Here is a 22,033-nt window from a genome sequence, read left to right as displayed (position 1 = left end):
AATTCAGATACTCTGAGAAAGGTATTATTTTGCATCAGCTCAAGTATGAATTAGAACTTCTGAAGAGATTTGAATTGAAGAATTGTAAGATTGCTGTCACACCATCTGATACAAATCAGAAACTGGATTCTGACTCTGATGGAAAGGATGTGGATGCTACAACCTTCAAACAGTTGGTTGGTTCTCTGAGGTATTTGTGCAATACCAGACCTGATATTTGCTATTCAGTTGGGATAGTTAGTAGGTTCATGAGTAAACCTAAGTGGTCCCATTACCAAGCTGCTATCAGGATTCTGAGGTATATCAAGGGAACTCTGAAGTATGGAGTATTATTTCCTTCTGGAAGAAAGGATGAGTCAGAACTTCTGAGTTATTCAGATTCTGATTGGTGTGGAGACAGAGTTGACAGAAGAAGTACGTCTGGGTACTTATTCAAATTTCTGGGAGGTCCCATTTCTTGGTGTTCCAAGAAGCAACCTGTTGTGGCGTTGTCAACTTGTGAAGCTGAATACATTGCAGGTGCTGTTACTGCATGCCAAGCTGTGTGGATTCTGAATTTATTGCAGGATCTGAAGATTGAAGTAAACAAACCTCTGAAGCTGATGATTGACAACAAGTCTGCAATCAATCTTGCCAGAAACCCAGTGTTGCATGGGAGAAGCAAGCACATTGAGACCAAGTATCATTTTCTGAGACATCAAGTTCAGAGGGGAGTGTTAGAAGTTGTACACTGCAGCACTCAGAAACAGTTGGCAGATGTTCTGACGAAAGCTATCAAGACTGATCAATTCCTCAGATTAAGGGATGGAATTGGTGTTACAAGCTTTGATGGAATATGAATTAAGGGATGGTATTAGAAGTAATTCATATTTATTAATTATATTATTTTCTTAGCCCCTAAGTTTGTTAGAGGGTATTTTAGTATTTTATCCTATTCTAGTAACCCTAGTTTTAGCTTATAAATAGGGTAACAATCATTGTAATTTTTATCATGTTTGTAGCCGTCATTCTCTGAATAGAATATTCATCTTTCATTCTACCTTTGCACCAACAAATTCCACTGAATTACTAGCTTAAAACATAATATATTTATATTTTTTTTCAAAATAATCAATCATAGAGTAAAATTGCGTTGTTACTCAATAATTTACCTCAACTTAGTCAATAAACTCGAAAACACTCAAAATAATATATTTTATATTATATACTCTCAACTTAATTAATTTGGTGATCGCGAGCTTAGAAAGAACGTATGCCTGATATTCTTATGTCTCAGGACACACAAAATTTCATAGGATTTAATTTCATGACCCTTTCTCTTGTTAGAACCATATATTATTGTAACAAAAGAGTCTTTGGTTTGGCCAACTCTTTTGACATGTGACACTACTAGTTGTGAATTTGTTTGTAATTTAATTTTAAAAGAGTTTAATGAGTATTCATTTACAATATAAAATAATTTTATACTGTCATCTAATAAAAATTCATCATCATGTCATGTCATAGCGTTAACTTAAAAATTACAGTCTGATATGATAGAATATATAATGATAATTGATTGATAATATATAATTATTTTATATTGTCGATGCAGATTCCATTTTTTTTTAAATAGAAGAATCTAAATTTTGAAATAAAAATATAAAGAACAAAATCTAAAAATTGGAAAATTAAAATTAAAATTACTTTTTAATAAAAATAAATGTAATTTGAACATTTGTATGGTTTGAATCCCTTATACTCTATATCAATGCATGTTGCTTTAAAAAAATAAAAAGAACAATTAGGGACGGTGGAGTGGTTGGCGTACTGCACGAATCAATTAATGTCTAAAAGCAAAAATAGATAAATTTTCTCATTATTATCCAAAGAAATTTCTCAGTCAAAGCCAAGCCCACTTGCAATGAGTACGCGCTTTCTATGTTCTATAAGTTTTTCTTTCATAATCCCATTAATTTAACTCCCATGGAGAAATTAGTTTAAAAGTATATTTTACATTAAAAAATTTAAATCATATATCCTATTATTTTTTAATAGACAATATGAATTTTTATATATTATTTAACTTATTTTTAAGTATAATTAATTTAATTTAATAATCCGCTTTAGTCTCTTAATAGAAAAAATATTACAAATTAGTCACTTAAGATCAATTGTGTTATCCTATTTAGACAGTTTCGACAACCTTTTAGCAAAAGAAACATTAAACTCTGATAACATAGCGTGATAGAAGGTCTTTGATACAAATCCAAATCAGCATAACATATTCAATTAAAAATTGATATATTGTTTAAATTGTGAGAGTTTTATTTTTGGAGTTTAAACATTCTTGTATTAATTTTTAACTTTATATATTGACTCAGAGTTTTATTTTTGGAGTTTAAACATTGTATTAACTTTTAACTTTATATATTGACTCAGATTTATATCAATAACTTTGTTGTCACGCCACGTCACACAGATTAACATTTTTTTTCTTCCAGAAATTGATTGGAGAGATCAAATAGATTAACATAAATGACATTAAAGACTAACTTATAACGTTTTTTAGTTAAAGAACTAAAGAAAAACATTAAATTAAATTAAGAAATTAATATATATATATATATATATATATATATATATATATATATATATATATATATATATATATATATATATATATATATATAAAATAAATTTAAAAAATTAAAATTTACTTGAAAATAGATTCTTAAAAAAACTCAATCCTAACCTTTATATTAAACATGTTCGATTAATCATGCATAGGATTAGTCTGGACCAATGTTATAAAAATTGGATTGAACTATCCGGTTCAATCGATTGAACTGAGAATTGGAGTTGAATTTGGTTCGTCAGTCTTTTAAAATTGCTAGTGGATTAAAATCGAAAAAAATCAGATTGAATTGTTTAAAACCGTTTCAACCAAAGAATCGAAGTCGATTTTGTAAAATTACCCCGTTTAAACAAATACATCAAATTTGTCATTTTAAATTTTTTATTTTTGGAAAGTTTAATATGTCAATATCAAATTTTAAAATATTCAATCATTAAAAAAAATACATTATTTTCTCAACAATCATACAAACTTATAAATTATATCATTTTGTTATAGTTTTTCTTTCAACCATGTTTCATCTTCATCACACAGTCTCTTTTAAACATAATTACATTTTCGAATTTAATATTGATTGTTGTTCAATCTAATATTGTTTTTCGTTATTCAGTTATGACTTATTTATCATCATTCAACTAGCATTTGTTTACTTTTATTCAAAGTATATTATGTTGTTAACTTTGCTAATTTTATCCTATTTAATTTAGATATTCTTAATTATTTGAATTTTATTTTAGGTATTATGTTCTATAATTTAAATTTTGGTTTGAATTGATTAAAATTATTTTATTAAAGTTATTTAATTTGTTCAAATTTTTCTTAAATGAAGGTTTAAATTAAATATAAAATTATATTATGTTATTATTATATGTACTATTGATATTATTGTATTAAATTTGTAATAAATTTTTGAAATATTTATTTTATTAAGCTGTAAATATATAATTGTGTAATTTATAAAATATAATTTTATATTATTAATTTATTAAATAAATGGTTCGACTACAAATTTAAATTAAACTTTAAATAAAAAATTTCATCGATTCAACTTTCAATCCAATTTTTAAAACATTAACTTGATTAGATCACTTTGTTTTAGTTAGAGTTTTACATTTTAAAAATAATAAATGAGATGTTGAGTGTACTTTAAACTCAGACTTTGCAATTAAATATACAACTATAAAGTAAACTCATTTAACAATATACATTTAATAGATTTATATGTATTCAATTTTTATTAGAAAAATAAAATAAAATTTAGATTCTATAAATTAGTGTTGTTGTCCACTTTTTTCACACACACACACACATATATATATATATATATATATATATATATATATATATATATATATATATATATATATATATATATATATATATATATATATATATATATATATATATATATATATATATTGATTTTAATTAAAATTATATATATATTTGAATTTGTGATGTATTTAAATATAGTTTTTAATTAGAAATTAAAGTCAATTTTCTTTTCAAATAACGAATTACTTTCAATTATATATAATATATAAATAGAAAATAGAAAATTAATTAATTTTTATTTGAATAACTTTTAAATAGTTTTGAAGAAAAAAAAGAAAAAAAGAAAAAGACTATATCAAAAAAAATACTTTACCTTTATATATTAATATATTAATATAGTTATAGTGTTATACATTGAATACCAAATTCTCCTATACTTACTATATAATATTCAAAGTCAAACCTCACCCCTAGTTTTCCCTCTCCCCTTTCTCTTCTTCCCCCTCCCTTCCTTTCCCTAAACCCCTCTCTCTCCCTTTTTATCATTCCATTTTTATATATACTAATTTTAACTCTCTTCTAATTTTAATTCAAGGATAGTTAAATATACAAAAAATGGTTTCCACAACTCAAAAGGAGAAGCCAAACCTTCCACCTAAAAGAGGCAACATCAAAGCTCAAATATTTAGCAACTTGATCAAATTTGTGGCCTCTTCAATCTCAAAGGATGGAAAATCCAAAGAAAATGATGATAACAAAGATGGTGGCTCTACAACATCCCCACCACCACCAAGTGCTTACAATTCCGATGCTTCCTCTTAAGTCACTAATCTAAACTATGGTGTAAATCTTCAATTTTGTCTCTCAATTATTACTATCTCTCCTACTTAATTTTTAAAATTATAAAAATAATAAATAATTTCTAAAACAAACAAGTTTTTTTTTATTAATCTCACCTTGTATATTGGCAATATGTCAAATACTAAGATAACAAATTTTTAAGTTATTTAGGAGATTAACAGAAAAAAATTTACTTTCAAAAGTCTTGTACCTTTTTTATCAGGATATTTTTTTAAATTATTTTTGTATACTTTAAAGATTAAATAGGAGAGAGAGTAATAATTAAATGATTAAATTGGGGTTAATTTACTGAAATTATAAAGAAGCATATCTTGTGTAAGTCTTTTCTACTATTGTAACGGTTTGGAATGTTGCTAGTGTGAAGAATAAAATCTTGTAAAACCAATTTCTTTTTATATTGGTTGGTCAAGAATGTAATTTACTGGGTTGTTGTTGGTCTAGTGTGTTTAAATTATGTGTTCTTGTTGGATGAGAAAATCTCCATAACCTTTCTTTATGGCTAGTGTTTTTATTTAGTCATAACTAGAGGAGGTAGTATTATGTAATAATTTATATTGTCTTTGTTATTTTTATGATCAGTTTTATTTGAATAATAGTAACAGTTTGATTTATTTATTATTACTAGTGTTGAATGGGGGCATGGATTTATCCGTTTTTTAAATGAATAAGTGCGTCAAAAATATAAATGGATATTTTTTATTTATTTTGATTTTAATTTAAATTATTTGTGTAATAAATTTAGTGAATAAATTCATTTAAGAAGAAGAAAATATTGTATAAATTGTGAGAAGTTTTAGTTTTTTTATTTGAAATATTGAAAAGTTATTTATTTATGTTAGAAATTTCGACAAGATTAAATGGATGCAGGTTGAATCGTGAACAAAATCACTTTCCTTAAAAGTATTTAAAGCACTCTCTTTTATGTCTTAGAGTCGGAAAACAAGAATACTCAGGATAATTCAGTCTTTTGACCGAGTCTGCATAAGATAGTTGAAGAACACGAATGCAAGGAAGTGTGTCCGGAATTCTTAAGAGGATGTGCAGATTTTGAGTGAATAATTTTCGAATTTAGAATCATGTATTTATAGGTCATGCATGTGTTGTTTCATAAGTTTGCATCTCTTGATGAAACAACACCTTTTCACCATATGTTGCAATGGTTCACCTATGATCATACAATGCACCACTTCATGAAGTGTTGTATATTTTGAATTCGAAATTCAAACAGTAATAAGTGCTTAAGTGCCGCCTACAAGCCGCCACTAGCGCCTCTACGCCCACGCCCTCGGTCCCAGAGCCGGAGCCGGTGTCGCCGGTGGCTACACCAGCGAGGGGTTGTTTGGATGTGACATGTGGCATAATGCTTGAGACCACCACATATGTCCATGTGACACCTTATCCTCTTTGCCTCCTTTGGCGAGTTTAATGTTTCAAGGTCTTTATAAATGATTTTAATGTTAGCTCCATTTTCTATGTTGGACTATTTGCAATGCATTTATTGCCATTAACTCAATTACCCATTTTTGTCATATTGGAACATACCCATGGCAATTATTGTTTATAATTTCCAACAATCCCCCACTTGTTCTAATACTGACAAAACTAATTCTAGAGAATGAGATATAAAGAGTGTTAATACAGTCAGGTATCTTTCGATTTAAAACTTAACCTTAGTGAGGATAACACGAAGTTTAATCGGAATATTAGGTAGCAATGCTTTTAAACCATTAATCCATATGATTAGATCGGTGTTACCTTACACATACTCTTTAAAGGTTCTTCCTCTACATATCTCGCTTAACACTTATTTATGGCCATATGATATCCTGTTTCATGAATTTTTCATGAGAGAAACTCCAACTCTCACTTTGAGACGACACCATCTCGAAATTCACATAGGTGAAGTTCATGTTGTATCTTTTTCCATGAGATATTTTTTCTCGGTTATGAACTTCATTAAGAGGTTTTGAAAACCTCAACCCTCTATTTAAAATAGTCAACGTTATTATTGAATGCTTGACTTACATCCAAATCAACGACTTGTTGTTACCCATTGAATCTTGAAGTTAGTGTTCGGTTAACATAAGATTGGGTTGTCGACGTCGTTGGAACTCTTATTCAAGGAGTTTAAACCTCATTCCCTCTCGAGGTTGTTTTTACTAAGTCTCTGGCCAGTGGCTTAGTAAATAGATCGACTAAATTATAGCTTGTTCGTATATAGGTGAGTGAAATGATTCCATCCTTAATCATTTTTCTCACAAACAAATGTCTAAGTCCTATGTGCCTATACTTTCCATTTTACACTTCGTTGAATGCTCTTGCTAAAGTTGCTTGGATATCGCAGTGTATCATCACCTTTAAAACATTGTCTTTAGCCAATGGAACTTCCAACAAAAGATCCCTCAACCATTCTGCTTCTTGACCAACGGAAGCGAGAGCCACAAACTCTGATTCCATGGTCGAAAGAGTAATGCATGTTTGTTTCTTGCTTTTCCAAGAAATTTCTCCTCCGGCTAGTGTAAATATCCGTCCAATTATAGATTTATGATCTCCAACGTTAGATATCCAACTCACATCAGTATATCCTTCTAGTATGGCAGGGAACCTACCATAATGAAGGCCAAGGTTTTTGGTTTTTAGTAGATAGCCAAAAATCCTCGTGATTGCCTTCCAGTGTTCATTACTTGGATTACTAGTAAATCTACTTATTTTACTAACTGCAAATGATATATCGGGCATGGTACATTGCATTAAGTACATAAGACACCTTATTGCACTTGCATATTCCAATTGAGTTATTGCTCTTCCACTGTTCTTTTGAAGTTTGACGACATGATCAAATGAAGTGGTTACTTCCTTAAATTTTAGGTGTTTGAACTTATCAAACATTTTCTCAATATAGTTTGTTTGACTAAGTTCATAACCCCCACTATTTCGCTTAACTTTGATCCCTATAATTGTGTCAACAAGTCCAAGATCTTTCATTTTGAAAGTGGAAGTTAGAAACCTCTTTGTCTCTAGAATTCTATTTGCATCGTTGCTAATTATTAGCATGTCATCAACGTAGAGGAAAAGAAATGTCACAGTGGTTTTGCACACTTTTGTGTATAAACACTTGTCACAGGAATTAGGAATAAATCCATTTGAAAGTATCATGCAATCAAATTTTTGATGTCATTGTTTTGGTGCTTGTTTTAAGCCATATAAGGATTTGATAAGCTTACACACCTTTAGTTCATTTCCAAGAAGCATGTAGCCTTCTGGTTGTTCCATGTAGATTTCCTCATCAAGATCTCCATTTATGAATGTTGTTTTAACATCCATCTGATGAACTATAAGGTGATTTAAAGAGGCTAAGGCAAACAACAATCTAATTGTGGTCGTCCTTGCTACTGGTGCATATGTGTCAAAGTAATTTATGCCTTCCTTTTGTATAAATCCTTTTGCCACTAATCTGGCCTTATAAGTGTTTAAGGTATCATCACTATGATAGTTCTTTTTAAGCACCCACTTGCATCCAATGGGCCTTGATCCCTTTGGTAAGTCAACAAGTTCCCAAGTGTGGTTTGAAACAATTGAATCCATTTCATCTTGGATAACGTCCTTCCAAAAAGAGGAGTCCCTTGAAATTATTGCTTCCTTGTAAATTTTAGGATCATCTTCTAATTGAAGAATGACCGGAATACTTTGCACGAAATTCTTAGAATTCCCTTCAACTAGATAAAAGGAAATAAATTGAGGATCAATTTTGTCTGATCCTAGATCCTTTGTTTTCCGGACTCTTTTGCTTATCCTAGGTTCGGGTTGTAACTCAATGATTTGAGAGGTGGCTTCAGGTTTTATTTCTACAATCCGAGAGGAATCTTTTCCATAAGATTCTTTAGTTGCAGTCGACTCTGATTCTTTATCCTTGGTGATAATATTTTCAAAGAATTATACATCTCGGGATTCTATAATTACATTATTCTCTAAATTTAAGAGTCTATATGCTTTACTATTTTGTGCATATCCTACAAAAGCATATCTTATCCCTCGAGGACCCAACTTGGTTCTTTTAGGATCCATGTTTTTATAGTAAGCCACACACCTTCACACTTTAAAGTAACTGATATTTAGTGCTCTTCCTTTCCATGCCTCATATGGAGAAATACCGGTTTTCTTTAAAGAAATTCTATTAATTATATAGCAAACGGATAATAAGGTCTCACCCCCCAAATTGAGGGGTACTTCAGAATGCATCAACATGGAATTCATCATCTCTTGATATGTTCGATTCTTTCTTTCGGCCATTCCATTTTGTTGCGGTGTGCGGGGTACCGTACATTCATGTATTATACCGTGTTCTTCATAAAATGTATCGAATTCAGTAGAAATGTATTCACCTCCCCTATCACTCCTAAGGACTTTGATACTTCTACTTAATTGATTTTCCATTTCTACTTTATAAATATTAAAGGCATTAAAAGCATCATCTTTATGCTTTAAGAGATATACATGTGTCTATCTAGAAGAATCATCGATGAATGTAATAAAATATCTATTTCTCCCACGGGTTAACATACCATTAAATTCGCACAAATCTGAGTGTACAAGATCAAGTAGATTTGTATTTCTTTCAACACTTTTGAAAGGTTTCTTAATCATTTTTGATTTGACACATAATTCACATTTTTTGAAATTATTTATATTACATGAAACCAATCCAGATTTAATTAGTCTCTTCATAGAACTAATATCGGAATGTGCTAGTCTATTATGCCATAGACAAGCAGATTCAAGCATGAAAGCGAAATTAGAAATTTCATTAATAATATTATCGGTAGTACATAGTTTGATCATTCCCTCAGCGGAATATCCTTTCCAACAAATACACCATTACGGGTCAAAATAAGTTTTCCCGATTCATAAACAGATTTAATGCCTGGTTTTCCCAATAAACCCCCACTAACAAGATTCATATTCATGTCAGGGACATGAAGCACATTGACGGGAGTGACTTTCTTTCTTGAAGTGAAGTTGAGTTCGACCGATCTGGTTCCAACAACTTTAGATCGTACTTCATTTCCCATCTACACTTCTTGTCCATCATTTGTCTAAGAATAGGTTTTGAAAGAAACCTTGTCATACGAGACATGCATCGTAGCACATGTATCGTACCACCAACCTTGAACTTTGCCTTTGATTGCCATAATTTCGCTCACTATAGAAATTATGTTATCATTTGCATGGACTGCATCGATCTTGTTTTTTAACTTGTCGTGCCTGCAATCTCTAGCATAGTGTCCAGGTTTTCCATAAAGAAAACATCCGCTTTTCGGACCCTTATGACCGCCAGAATTCTTGAACTTGTTATGTTCCTTTTTTGGTCCAAGATGGCTCTTTATGCCATCATGTTTCTTCTTTCCTTTGGTGTTCACGACATTGGCTTTAGAAAAACCCGTAGATTCCAATTTCTCTCTCTCCTTCAATTCCTCCTCGATTCGAAGATGTTTATGCATTTTCTCCAAAGAGAAATCCTCAGAACTGTGCAACTATTTCTTTCTGTAGCCTTTCCACGAAGGTGGAAGTTTTGCAATGATTGCACCGACTTGAAAGGTCTCAGAGATGTCTATTTTCACAGCTTTTATTTTATTCACGAGGACTTGCAACTCATGCACTTGGGAAAGAATGGGTTTGCAGTCTATAAATTTAAAATCAAACTATTTAGAAATTAAAAACTTCTTCATACCTTTCTTTTCGGCCTTGAACTTGAATTCGAGTGCTTTCCAGAATTTTGTTGCATACAGATTATCTGTATAGAGGTCGTAGAGACTATCAGACAGTGTATTCAGAATGTGTCCACGACATATCAGTTCATCCTCCTTACGTTTCTTGCGTTCCTTCTTGACTTCTTCAGAGTCATTTTCTGATGGTTCAGGAATTGGTTTTATGTTAGGATCTAAGACATAATGAACCTTTAGGGCAGTCAATAGGAATGTCATCTTGTCTTGCCATCTGGTGTAGTTGGTTCCATCAAAGCGATCCAACTTGACAAGATCCTGATTCATAACTTTGACGCTTGAAACTGCAGCGTCGGAAGCCATTGTGTAAATACTTTTAAGACTGTTAGAAATTTCGACAAGATTAAATGGATCCAGGTTGAATCGTGAACAAAGTCAATTTCCTTAAAAGTATTTCAAGCACTCTCTTTTATGTCTTAGAGTAGGAGAGCAAGAATACCCAGGATAATTCAGTCTTTTGATCGAGTCTGCATAAGACAGGTGAAGAACTCGAATGCAAGGAAGTGTGTCTGGAATGCTTAAGAGGATGTGTAGATTTTGAGTGAATAATTTTCGAATTAAGAATCATGTATTTATAGGTCATGCATGTGTTGTTTCATAAATTTGTATCTCTTGATGAAACAACATCTTTTCACCATATATTGCAATGGTTCACCTATGATCATACAATTCACCACTTCATGAAGTGTTGTACATTTTGAATTCGAAATTTAAAATGTAAGCAACGAACAAAATCCAGGAGCAATACTTAGGATTAATTTGTAGCATGTCGGCCAAAGCGCCGCCTTTTTAATACCGCGAATAGCCCAATTGTTTTGATGCGTCATGCCTAAGTGCTCAAGTGCCTCCTACAAGCCGCCAATGGCGCCTCTACGCCCACACCCTCGGACCCGATCCTGGAGCCGGGGCCGGTTTTGCCGGTGGCTACACCGACGAGTTTTTTTTATGTGACATGTGGCATAATGCTTGGGACCACCACATATGTCTAAGTGGCACCTTATCCTCTTTAGATCCTTTGGTGAGTTTAATGTTTCAAGGTCTTTATAAATGTTTTTAATGTTAGCTCCACTTTCTATGTGAGATTATTTGCAATGCATTTATTGCCATTAACTCAATTACCCATTTTTGTCATATAGGAACATAACCATGTCAATTATTGTTTATAATTTACAACAATTTATAGGGTAATTTTGATAGAAAAAGTTAAGAAATTATTTAAGGGACAATTTTAAAGAAAAAATATATCAGTTTAAACTCTCATATCCCCTTTATATATAGTTAAAGATTACAAGTAGGGTTGAAAATAAGTCGAGTTGAGTCGAATTTGTCTCAGCTCGGCTAGACTCGTTAAGAAATTGTTTAATTCAAATCTTGATTCGAGTTTGAAATGAACTTTTTTTAAGCTCAAACTTGACTCGTTATATGTTCACGAACAATTCGGTTCAACTCGTTAGGTTCAGCTCACTTGCTTCACAAACTTAAAAGTCATTTATTAAGTCGATTTTTTTATTTTATATATTTTATATTTTAAATTAAACATTTTTTAAAAATAAAATATTAAAATAAAATAAAAGTTATCATATTAGAATTTAACTTTCTCAAAAATTTACTAATTCAAAAACTATACAACTTTCAAGAAATACATTTAAAAGTCTAATTCAAAAACTACTCAATTGAAGTTTAAATTTGTCTCAAAAATCTACAACTTCATCTAATATTTAGGAACCTTACAAATTTAATTAAATAGTACACCAAAAATTACGAAAAAATTGATACATTTAAATCAGATAATGATTACACCACTTGCAACCTTCATTACACATGTTACTTTAGCAAATGTCATTATGCCTCCAACAAGGACGACTCTAAATGCAATTGTAAACTTTACTATCATAACTAGTATGAAAAGGACAATATAGGATTAAAATTTGGAGTAAATCTTTAAACTTATTCTTAAATATAATATAATTCTTCTCATATATAATCGAATTGACTCATGAACCTAATGAGTTGAACTACGTATTGTTCAAGTTCAACTCATTGTTGAATTGTAATTCCTTGTGTCGAAGCAGGTTGCTCGATAGAAGCAAGGAAGTGTCAAATCACCTAGTGTGTTGAGTTGTGTTAGTGTGTCTGTTGTACCCTTAAATTTGCCCTCCCTTTTCTCACCCATGTATCTAATCACTTGATCAAGAGATGACTTGCATACATCCATAACTCATCCACATGCATCATTCCTCATGAATTCAAAAGAAACTTGGGCCCAGGAAGCCAGGGTTCACACAGGTATCAAAGATCCAAAGGCATGGGTTGGTCACATCATCATCACAGCATGTGAAACCCTAATGATGGTGGTGAATGTTTGACTTCAACAGAGTTGTGACCAGACAACTGGGGCATTCAAAACCCTAATTTCTCAAGGCAGGATCTCTTGGAACTTCCCTAGGCCTCATCTTGGCCTCCAAAGCCCTAGTCAGGGGATGGTAATCAGAGGGACTTGGTGGCTTGATTGTGTATCCATTATCAAGTTGCTTAACCTAGCTTGGAGTCTTGGTCTTAGTTCAAAGTCTTTGGTGCTTTTCATTTGGTTGTGAACACGTCTTTGGCCATTAGGACAATCAAATTCCTGTGTTTCAAGCCACTGGTTGGTCATGCCATTGGTTCATGGATGTTATATCAAAACCTTAACCTTATGGTCTCATTTCATTTATAAAGAAATATAAAGAAAATACATTTTTTTACCATTAAACCCTAAATTCACCCATAATTGTCCATTAAACATCCATTTATAAAGAAATATAAAGAAAATACATTTTTTGACCATTTGTTGACTTTGGTTAACAATTGACTTTTTGGTCAACTTTGACCAAAGTCAACTTTCACTTGCTATTTCCCATCTAAACTTGGCCTGGCCCTTTTTCTTCAATACATCACCCAATCTTCATTTTTGTTGTTGATTTTCTTGGTTTCTTCCATTGCAAGCATGTCCCATTGTACAAACCATATTGTCTTGACCATGAACCATTAACCATTTGTCTTGGGCCTGCCCTAACCATTGACCAAGGAGTTCCATAATAGTTTAGCCATTATTGCTTCCACAGCTTATGTCACATCCTGCTTTGCAACAGCATCACACCATCATCATCATGCAGGCCTGCTACAACATATCTTTTGCCACAAGCTCATCAGGAAATGGCCATGGATTAACATACCATTCATTGGTACCTGTCATAGCATAACCAAGCTAATCCTTTCAAACATGTTTTCAAACCAAGTCACAGCAATTAGACATACCAAATGCAGCCACCAAGGTCCTGTAGCTAGCATGGAAGAGTGCAGAAGGAGTCGTGTGCAGCAGAGGTTTCCTTCACCAAATGTTCTTGTATCCACACTATGCACACTTTTGCCAAACATCATGATTACCAGACCTGCGACCAGAGGATTGAACCAAGTGATTTGTAAAGCATTGATCATAGTAATGTGAACCATTAGCAAGATGAGTGACTCACCCTGATGCAGCAGTAGGTTTAGCAGAACAGAAAGTTGAATTAATCCCTAAAAACCAACTCTCCAAGCCATGAACAGGAAGCATCATCCCATTGCAGAACCCTATTATTGCAGCATGAATGCAACAATCTTATCTTGCCTTCCTTGTGAGTTTTCAGATTGAACCTGTAACTGGGTATGGAGAGCCAGCAGGCATCAAGGCAAAGCAGATTCAAGTGTGTTGAAAGCCAAAACATGATCATTGGCTTAATGAATTTCCTGCAGCAGAATCAATGTGGACATAAGAAGCAAAACAAGTACTGGAAATAAACACGTGTCACCTTGAACCAACCAAGCATCCTACACAGTTTTAAACCTTGCAGCAGCAAAACCTTCTACAATCAAATCAGTTACAATCTTCTCAGCAATCTGGCACGTAGCAGCCTTCCATGATCAAAACATCTTCTGTTAATACCTTAGGATTGACATTAATTTTAGTAAAACAAATAATGTAATCACCTCTGTTGTTTTAATATGTTGGGTTGAAGAAATTCAACATCTGGACCAACATGTCTTGTACGATGTCACGACATCAGGCCTGTGACATCGTACATGTGTACAAAACTGAATTAATTAATTCAGTATATATTCTGGGATTAGCAAGGATATTTGGTGAATATCCTAACTCCCATGTGGAGGTCTTGAAGACTCAATCAGAAGATATATAGGCTCAAAGTAAGGAGATATATATGGAGAGATTTTAGGATTGAAGACCTTGTTTGTAGCAGAATTTTTCTGCTGAAGTTGTAACAGCAAAGAACAAGTCTGCTGCGATTTCTGAAGGCCCAAATCCAGTTGGGTGATTAGGTTATAAATAGCTAATTGTAACCTAGTTTTTGTAAGCCTCTTAGAATGAAGTTTTAGGGGTGTGTGTGAGGTAAACCTCCCAATCTGTGGGAAGGTTACCATGTGTTTCTCAGTGGTCAAAGCTGAGAGTGTTTGTAACTCAAAGCCTGTAGGCAAGAGTGATTTTGTTCTTGAATGAAGCTGTGAAGCAAGTTCAAGGTGTGTTAACATTACATTGTATTTGTAGTGATAGGAATGGAAACTGGAGGTTTCTATCTAGGAGTTCCTAGGTATAGATTGCATTGGGTAGGGATTAAGTGATGAGTTGTAAACGGGTGAGTTTAACTCTGAATTGATACTACTAATAGTGGATCTTCTTCCTGGCTTGGTAGCCCCCAGATGTAGGTCATGTTGGACTGAACTGGGTTAACAATTTCCTGTGTTTGTTTTCCTTCTGCATGTGTTTTTGTTACTGTCATAACTCAGCTGGTATTCCAGTCAGTTTACCAAGATGATAACAGAACTGGTATATAACCTTCTGTTTAAATGTCAATCAGAATGTTGTAACATTCATCAGTGACAGTGTATACTGAACAATAATCAGGTTAGGTTTAGTTCAGTATTTATTTAAGTCTGTTCTCTTCCAGGATAACAGACCTGGCCGAAGGATCATCGTGAAACTGTTAAACTGGATGTTTGGACAGTTGATACTGATGGTTGATACTGAAGTAGAGACTAGTTGGTCTTTTACAGTACTGCAAACTTAGCACAACATGGTTCCAGGAACATAACAGAATCAACATATGTTCTGACTGTCGAACTGAATGTTGTGACATTCATTCTCAACAGCATGTGCTAAAAGTGTAGGATGATTGGTTTTTCTGTTTAGGTATTTTTCTCAGGCTATTCTTCAGGGATTCAACAGCTGAGCTAAAATCCAGGAAACCAACTACTAACCTACAATTAATGAACCTAACAAATAACCTAGTTGTTAGCAATCTAATAAGTGGAAATTAGATTAAAGTGTTCAACCTTTAATTCAGGAAATACAAGTAAAAGATAAACACACAGGAACAAGGTAACAGATGATGTCCAAAATCAACAGTAAGACATCATGCTGATAAATGTGGAAGAAAACAATAGAAGTGAGTGCTAGGATTGATCTCTGTTGAGTCTTTCTTCCTGATGCACAGAACCAGGTGTTCATCCGTTCTAGGGTGACATAGAATGAGATGTCGTGACATCTGTGAACGTGTGCATATTAGTACAGTGGTTAATAACTATCTTGCTGTATTAGTTACAATGTTAGATCAGATGTCATGACTTGGAGTAGAACATCTGAATTCTGACTACACCAGAATTTCAATTGGTATCAGAGCAGGCATTCTGTTCTGCTTCTGGATGAGATCCATGGGTGATACTTTCTGGTATCTTGCAAGAAGTTATGTTGGAACCTGTGGAAGGTTCTGTATTCTCCCTGAATGGTCCCTTGAAGTAGATGGATGGACTGTTCATGACAGGAATGGTGTGTACCTGTCTCTGGAGGTTGGCTATGGACCCTTGTGTGGGACAGTTGTGCAAGTATTGAATCATATTCCAACTTGGTATGTTCTTGGAGGGTGATCTGATGAAGTGTGTGTTCATTAGGTGAGTTGTATTATGATTTCCGCTGCATAATACCTGGGAAAACTCAAACTCTGATGTAGTTTCCCCTCATGTGGATGAATGGCTGCCGTATTCAAGACCCCAGCATAATCTACTAAAGATGTCAAAGATACTTGAGTCCCCTCAAGTCCACTCATAATGACGTCCTCAATTCAGGATGGTAAGAATCACTTAATCACTGATTCCTTTACTCTCTTGAGTAGTGTATGTGAAGACCTTGAAGTCTTTCAAGGAAGGTGTGTTCCAAGGAGGTGGAACTAATGTTTTATGTGATGTTAGAACATGTTGTTCAACAAGTATGCAGCTACTGGTTGAAGAGCAGATGTGACTAGGTGTCAAACAAAGGGATACTCTTGTTTGGAACCTACTCCTGACCTGGAAGAGGAGACATTTGTGTGTGCTCAGTTGGCAAGGGTAGGGTCAACTGTGTGTATGCTCAAGAAGGTCACTTGTAAAAGTCTTATCTCTAGAAGTGGAGCTGGTTGAGATGTGACATTGTGCAATTTCCTGCTGGGTGTCTTACTCCTGTAGATTGATCAGGGTGGAATAGTTGTTCCCTGAAGTACTATGTTGTTTTGGAAGACAAGTCCCCTGAATGTTAGAAGTCAATATTAGGGTAACCTGATTGCTATATCATTTAAGAGGATTGGAACCATGAATCTTGTTATTCATACACCACGTTCAGAAGTGGCAGTTCTTACAAGGAGTGAGAATATGAAGATTCAGAGGTTGGTTGAGGTAGTATGCTCTGGCAATGCATGTCTACTATTGACTGGTGCTGGGTGTCTCACTAGTACTTACGGTCAGCTGGAGTCTGATTGGGGGAGTTAGTTGCCACAGGGAGGATAGTGCATGTCATGTTGAGACATTTGTATACAATACATGGATACCGGTGTGGAGTTTCCATGATTGTCAATTTGAGGGGGAGTTTAATTAACCTTCTCAAGTTTGGTCAGCCTAGTGTCTGGTTAGCTGTTGACCTATGTCACATGGGTTCTGGTGGGTGTGTGACACGTTTGCAAGGAAGAATTCATCTCTCTCTTTCCTAAGGGTGAATTTAATCTGAGAAAAGTTTCAAAACTGTTGAAGTGCTTGCAAGCAGAAGATGTTGACACAAGAAGAGTACTTTCAAAGTAGTCTTATGGTGGAAGTATCTGAAAGGATAATTGGGAAAGGATTTAAGATCAATGTCTACTTGTGCCAAGTACAAGTATTTAATTGATTATCCTTAGAGCTCAAGATATCTGATGCTCTTAAAGATGTTGGAACATCTCTTCTTCAAGACCCTGTGCAGAATCACAGGAAGGATAGTACATTGGCTCATGATCTATCTCTTTGGTGGCAGCAAAAGCATATGATCTCTGAAAAGGTTTCCTGGCAAGAAACATGTTCAGCCTTGGTATGTACAAGAAGAAGAAGACATCATAGTCTTGATGGTGGTTACTTGGATCAGCTTATTCCTGATCTAGGTAAGGAAGTGCATTGGCTAATGCACACTATGAAGTTAAGAACAAGTGGCAGCTTTCTTAACATCATGGAAACAACCTTGCTTTAGGAAGAGGAATCCTTGGCATAGCTGAAGGGATAGTTTCTAACTGATCCTTCTAAAGACTCATGCGTCAGAGTGTCTGATGTCTTTGGGGAAGAAGCAGGAATTCATCAAGGTGTGAGCTTGGATGACTTAACTGCAAACCTGCAGGATGGAGGCTGTTTACTCAAACTTGGTTCCACAATCAAGTCTATGAGAACATTGAACTCTCGTTCTGTGAAGGGAGGAAGTTCTTTCAAGTGGCAGAAGAAGGAGCTGAATTCAACAACTAGATGTCAAAACACAATGTTGTGACATTTGGTTCAACATCAGACTCTTAGTTGGTGAAGTGGCACATCAACTTGAGATAGAAGGGTCTACAGGGTTGTAGATTGGATACTTCAAAAAGGTCGTCCTCGTTGCAGTTCTTTGGAGTTGCTGGATAGAAAGGATGGTACATGTTCATATCTTAGAAAAGCTAAGTTTTGTTCAACATGTAGCTTGAAGTTCAAATCTCACTTGGAAGGTCAGAATATCTTTGGGAGAAGTCTGATAAACTTGGGAAGGTCAAAAAGCAGCATTTGACCTTTTTCATATGAGGATTCATGAAGGAGGTAATCAACCAGTGGCATTTGGTCTATCTCAGAAGTGAATTCGAAGAATCAAGATAATCCACATATGGCAGCTGATTATTCTTGAGGAAAGTCTGAGACAAATTACTTTTGAGCAGAAAAGTAGTAAGTTGAAGACTAAAGGAGGTGTTCTCTATTCATCTCTTGGAGCTTGTGGTAGGAGTTCTGAGCTATCTATGGAAGAGTATCTCTTGTAATGGGATGAAAATGTATATGTCCCAATGTATGTCTGGGTTCTTCTTGATCAACCCGGTGACTCAGTGATATCTGAAGACTATCAGATGGTGTGCCTTGTCTTGTTATGAAGGATGTCCCAGCCGATGTTAGAACATCTTGTGAAGTGGTCTTCTGTTCTGGTTAGAAGAGAGATTGACACAGAGTGTGAATTTGTTCAGCTAAGAGGGTTGAACAGAGGGTGTGCTCTTGAAGACATGAAGATGCGTCTTATGTTTTCCATTCATAAAGTGGTCTGGATTCTCTTTGAATCAGGAAGTATGTGAAGGTCTAACTTTGGGGTGTTGGATATGCTCTTGTGTGACCTCCAAGTGTCAAGAGGAGAGTAGGGTGTCCATGACAGGGGGAGTTCTGTCTTTGAAGCTGCAAGTAATTATCAAGCTTGTGGTCTTTGTGTACTCAGATAACTAGGTATGGCACCCTGTCAGTTATCAGGATGCTGTGATGTATGTTAAGGCTGAGTGAGCAGAAGAATGTTTGACCGTATGTCATGACATTGCCCTGGACAATGCTGCTAATCCCTTCTGAATCTTAAAATCAGTAGGAATTATGAAGGTGATGTGTCAAATTCTGATAAATCAGAATAAGCCTGATGGCTACAGCTGTGTGGTACAGGGGGAGTAACCATCTGCTGAAGTGTGGGAAATTGACTGTAGCAGTGCCAGATGTCAAGTCTCTACTGGAGGTATGACAGGAACCTTGGGAAATTTTGAATACTGGCAGAATGCAGGAAAAGCCGCGTGGAATGTTAAGACATCGCGTGCAACGTGTCTGACTGCATATATGGAATAGTCTCCATGCACTGGAACTGCTGTTTTGAAAAAGAAACAGTCAAGAGCTATAAAAGGTATTCAAAGATTTTCTGAGATTTTGTTGGTGATTCCCTGACTGTTTCTCAGCAAACATTAATGAATCTTGACCAAGCATTAATTCCTACCGTTAATTCCTAAGCACGGGCTGGACTATTTAAAGGATGTAATAGACCTCTTCTTCTCACAAGAGAAACACTCCATTTCCTCAGAATCATGGGGTATGTTAAGGTTTGGGCAAGCTGCGCCTGGATCTGGTTTTGTGAGGGGTGCCTTTACAAATGTTTAGCTAAAAAGGGGGAGAGAAATACAGTCATGGGGTTGAGAATGTACCAGAAGCAAGCTAATTGTGGTAGCAAACAGAAGTTGGTGTCAGGCACAAAATCCACCAACTGGGTATATCACTTGTGTCTTGTGATCTGAGTTAAGAGGACAGTTGTGTCTTGTGATCTGAGTTACATTATCTATGTACTCAGTATTACATATTCTTCCGGAAGCTCTCCTGTTGAGGGGAAGGGTTCTGGTACAACTGATCCGTGTACCTCTTCTTCCCCATGTACACCAACCTTGGTGTTTGTGGTGGTGGAGAGAATGACATAGGCTTATTTGTTTTAGCTAAAATTTGCCAAAGGGGGAGATTGTTAATACCTTAGGATTGACATTAATTTTAGTAAAACAAATAATGTAATCACCTCTGTTGTTTTAATATGTTGGGTTGAAGAAATTCAACATCTGGACCAACATGTCTTGTGCGATGTCACGACATCAGGTCTGTGACATCGTACATGTGTAGAAAACTGAATTAATTAATTCAGTATATATTCTGGGATTAGCAAGGATATTTGGTGAATATCCTAACTCCAAGGTGGAGGTCTTGAAGACTCAATCAGAAGATATATAGGCTCAAAGTAAGGAGATATATATGGAGAGATTTTAGGATTGAAGACCTTGTTTGTAGCAGAATTTTTCTGCTGAAGTTGTAACAGCAAAGAACAAGTCTGCTGCGATTTCTGAAGGCCCAAATCCAGTTGGGTGATTAGGTTATAAATAGCTAATTGTAACCTAGTTTTTGTAAGCCTCTTAGAATGAAGTTTTAGGGGTGTGTGTGAGGTAAACCTCCCAATCTGTGGGAAGGTTACCATGTGTTTCTCAGTGGTCAAAGCTGAGAGTGTTTGTAACTCAAAGCCTGTAGGCAAGAGTGATTTTGTTCTTGAATGAAGCTGTGAAGCAAGTTCAAGGTGTGTTAACATTACATTGTATTTGTAGTGATAGGAATGGAAACTGGAGGTTTCTATCTAGGAGTTCCTAGGTATAGATTGCATTGGGTAGGGATTAAGTGATGAGTTGTAAACGGGTGAGTTTAACTCTGAATTGATACTACTAATAGTGGATCTTCTTCCTGGCTTGGTAGCCCCCAGATGTAGGTCATGTTGGACTGAACTGGGTTAACAATTTCCTGTGTTTGTTTTCCTTCTGCATGTGTTTTTGTTACTGTCATAACTCAGCTGGTATTCCAGTCAGTTTACCAAGATGATAACAGAACTGGTATATAACCTTCTGTTTAAATGTCAATCAGAATGTTGTAACATTCATCAGTGACAGTGTATACTGAACAATAATCAGGTTAGGTTTAGTTCAGTATTTATTTAAGTCTGTTCTCTTCCAGGATAACAGACCTGGCCGAAGGATCATCGTGAAACTGTTAAACTGGATGTTTGGACAGTTGATACTGATGGTTGATACTGAAGTAGAGACTAGTTGGTCTTTTACAGTACTGCAAACTTAGCACAGCATGGTTCCAGGAACATAACAGAATCAACATATGTTCTGACTGTCGAACTGAATGTTGTGACATTCATTCTCAACAGCATGTGCTAAAAGTGTAGGATGATTGGTTTTTCTGTTTAGGTATTTTTCTCAGGCTATTCTTCAGGGATTCAACAACTGAGCTAAAATCCAGGAAACCAACTACTAACCTACAATTAATGAACCTAACAAATAACCTAGTTGTTAGCAATCTAATAAGTGGAAATTAGATTAAAGTGTTCAACCTTTAATTCAGGAAATACAAGTAAAAGATAAACACACAGGAACAAGGTAACAGATGATGTCCAAAGTCAACAGTAAGACATCATGCTGATAACTGTGGAAGAAAACAACAGAAGTGAGTGCTAGGATTGATCTCTGTTGAGTATTTCTTCCTGATGCACAGAACCAGGTGTTCATCCGTTCTAGGGTGACATAGAATTAGATGTCGTGACATCTGTGAACGTGTGCATATTAGTACAGTGGTTAATAAC

Source organism: Lathyrus oleraceus, chromosome 7 (genome assembly GCF_024323335.1).
Source record: "Lathyrus oleraceus cultivar Zhongwan6 chromosome 7, CAAS_Psat_ZW6_1.0, whole genome shotgun sequence".
NCBI classification, from domain to species: domain Eukaryota; kingdom Viridiplantae; phylum Streptophyta; class Magnoliopsida; order Fabales; family Fabaceae; genus Lathyrus; species Lathyrus oleraceus.
The sequence above is the reverse complement of the archived record's forward strand: the minus strand, read 5'-3'. Positions refer to the sequence as shown.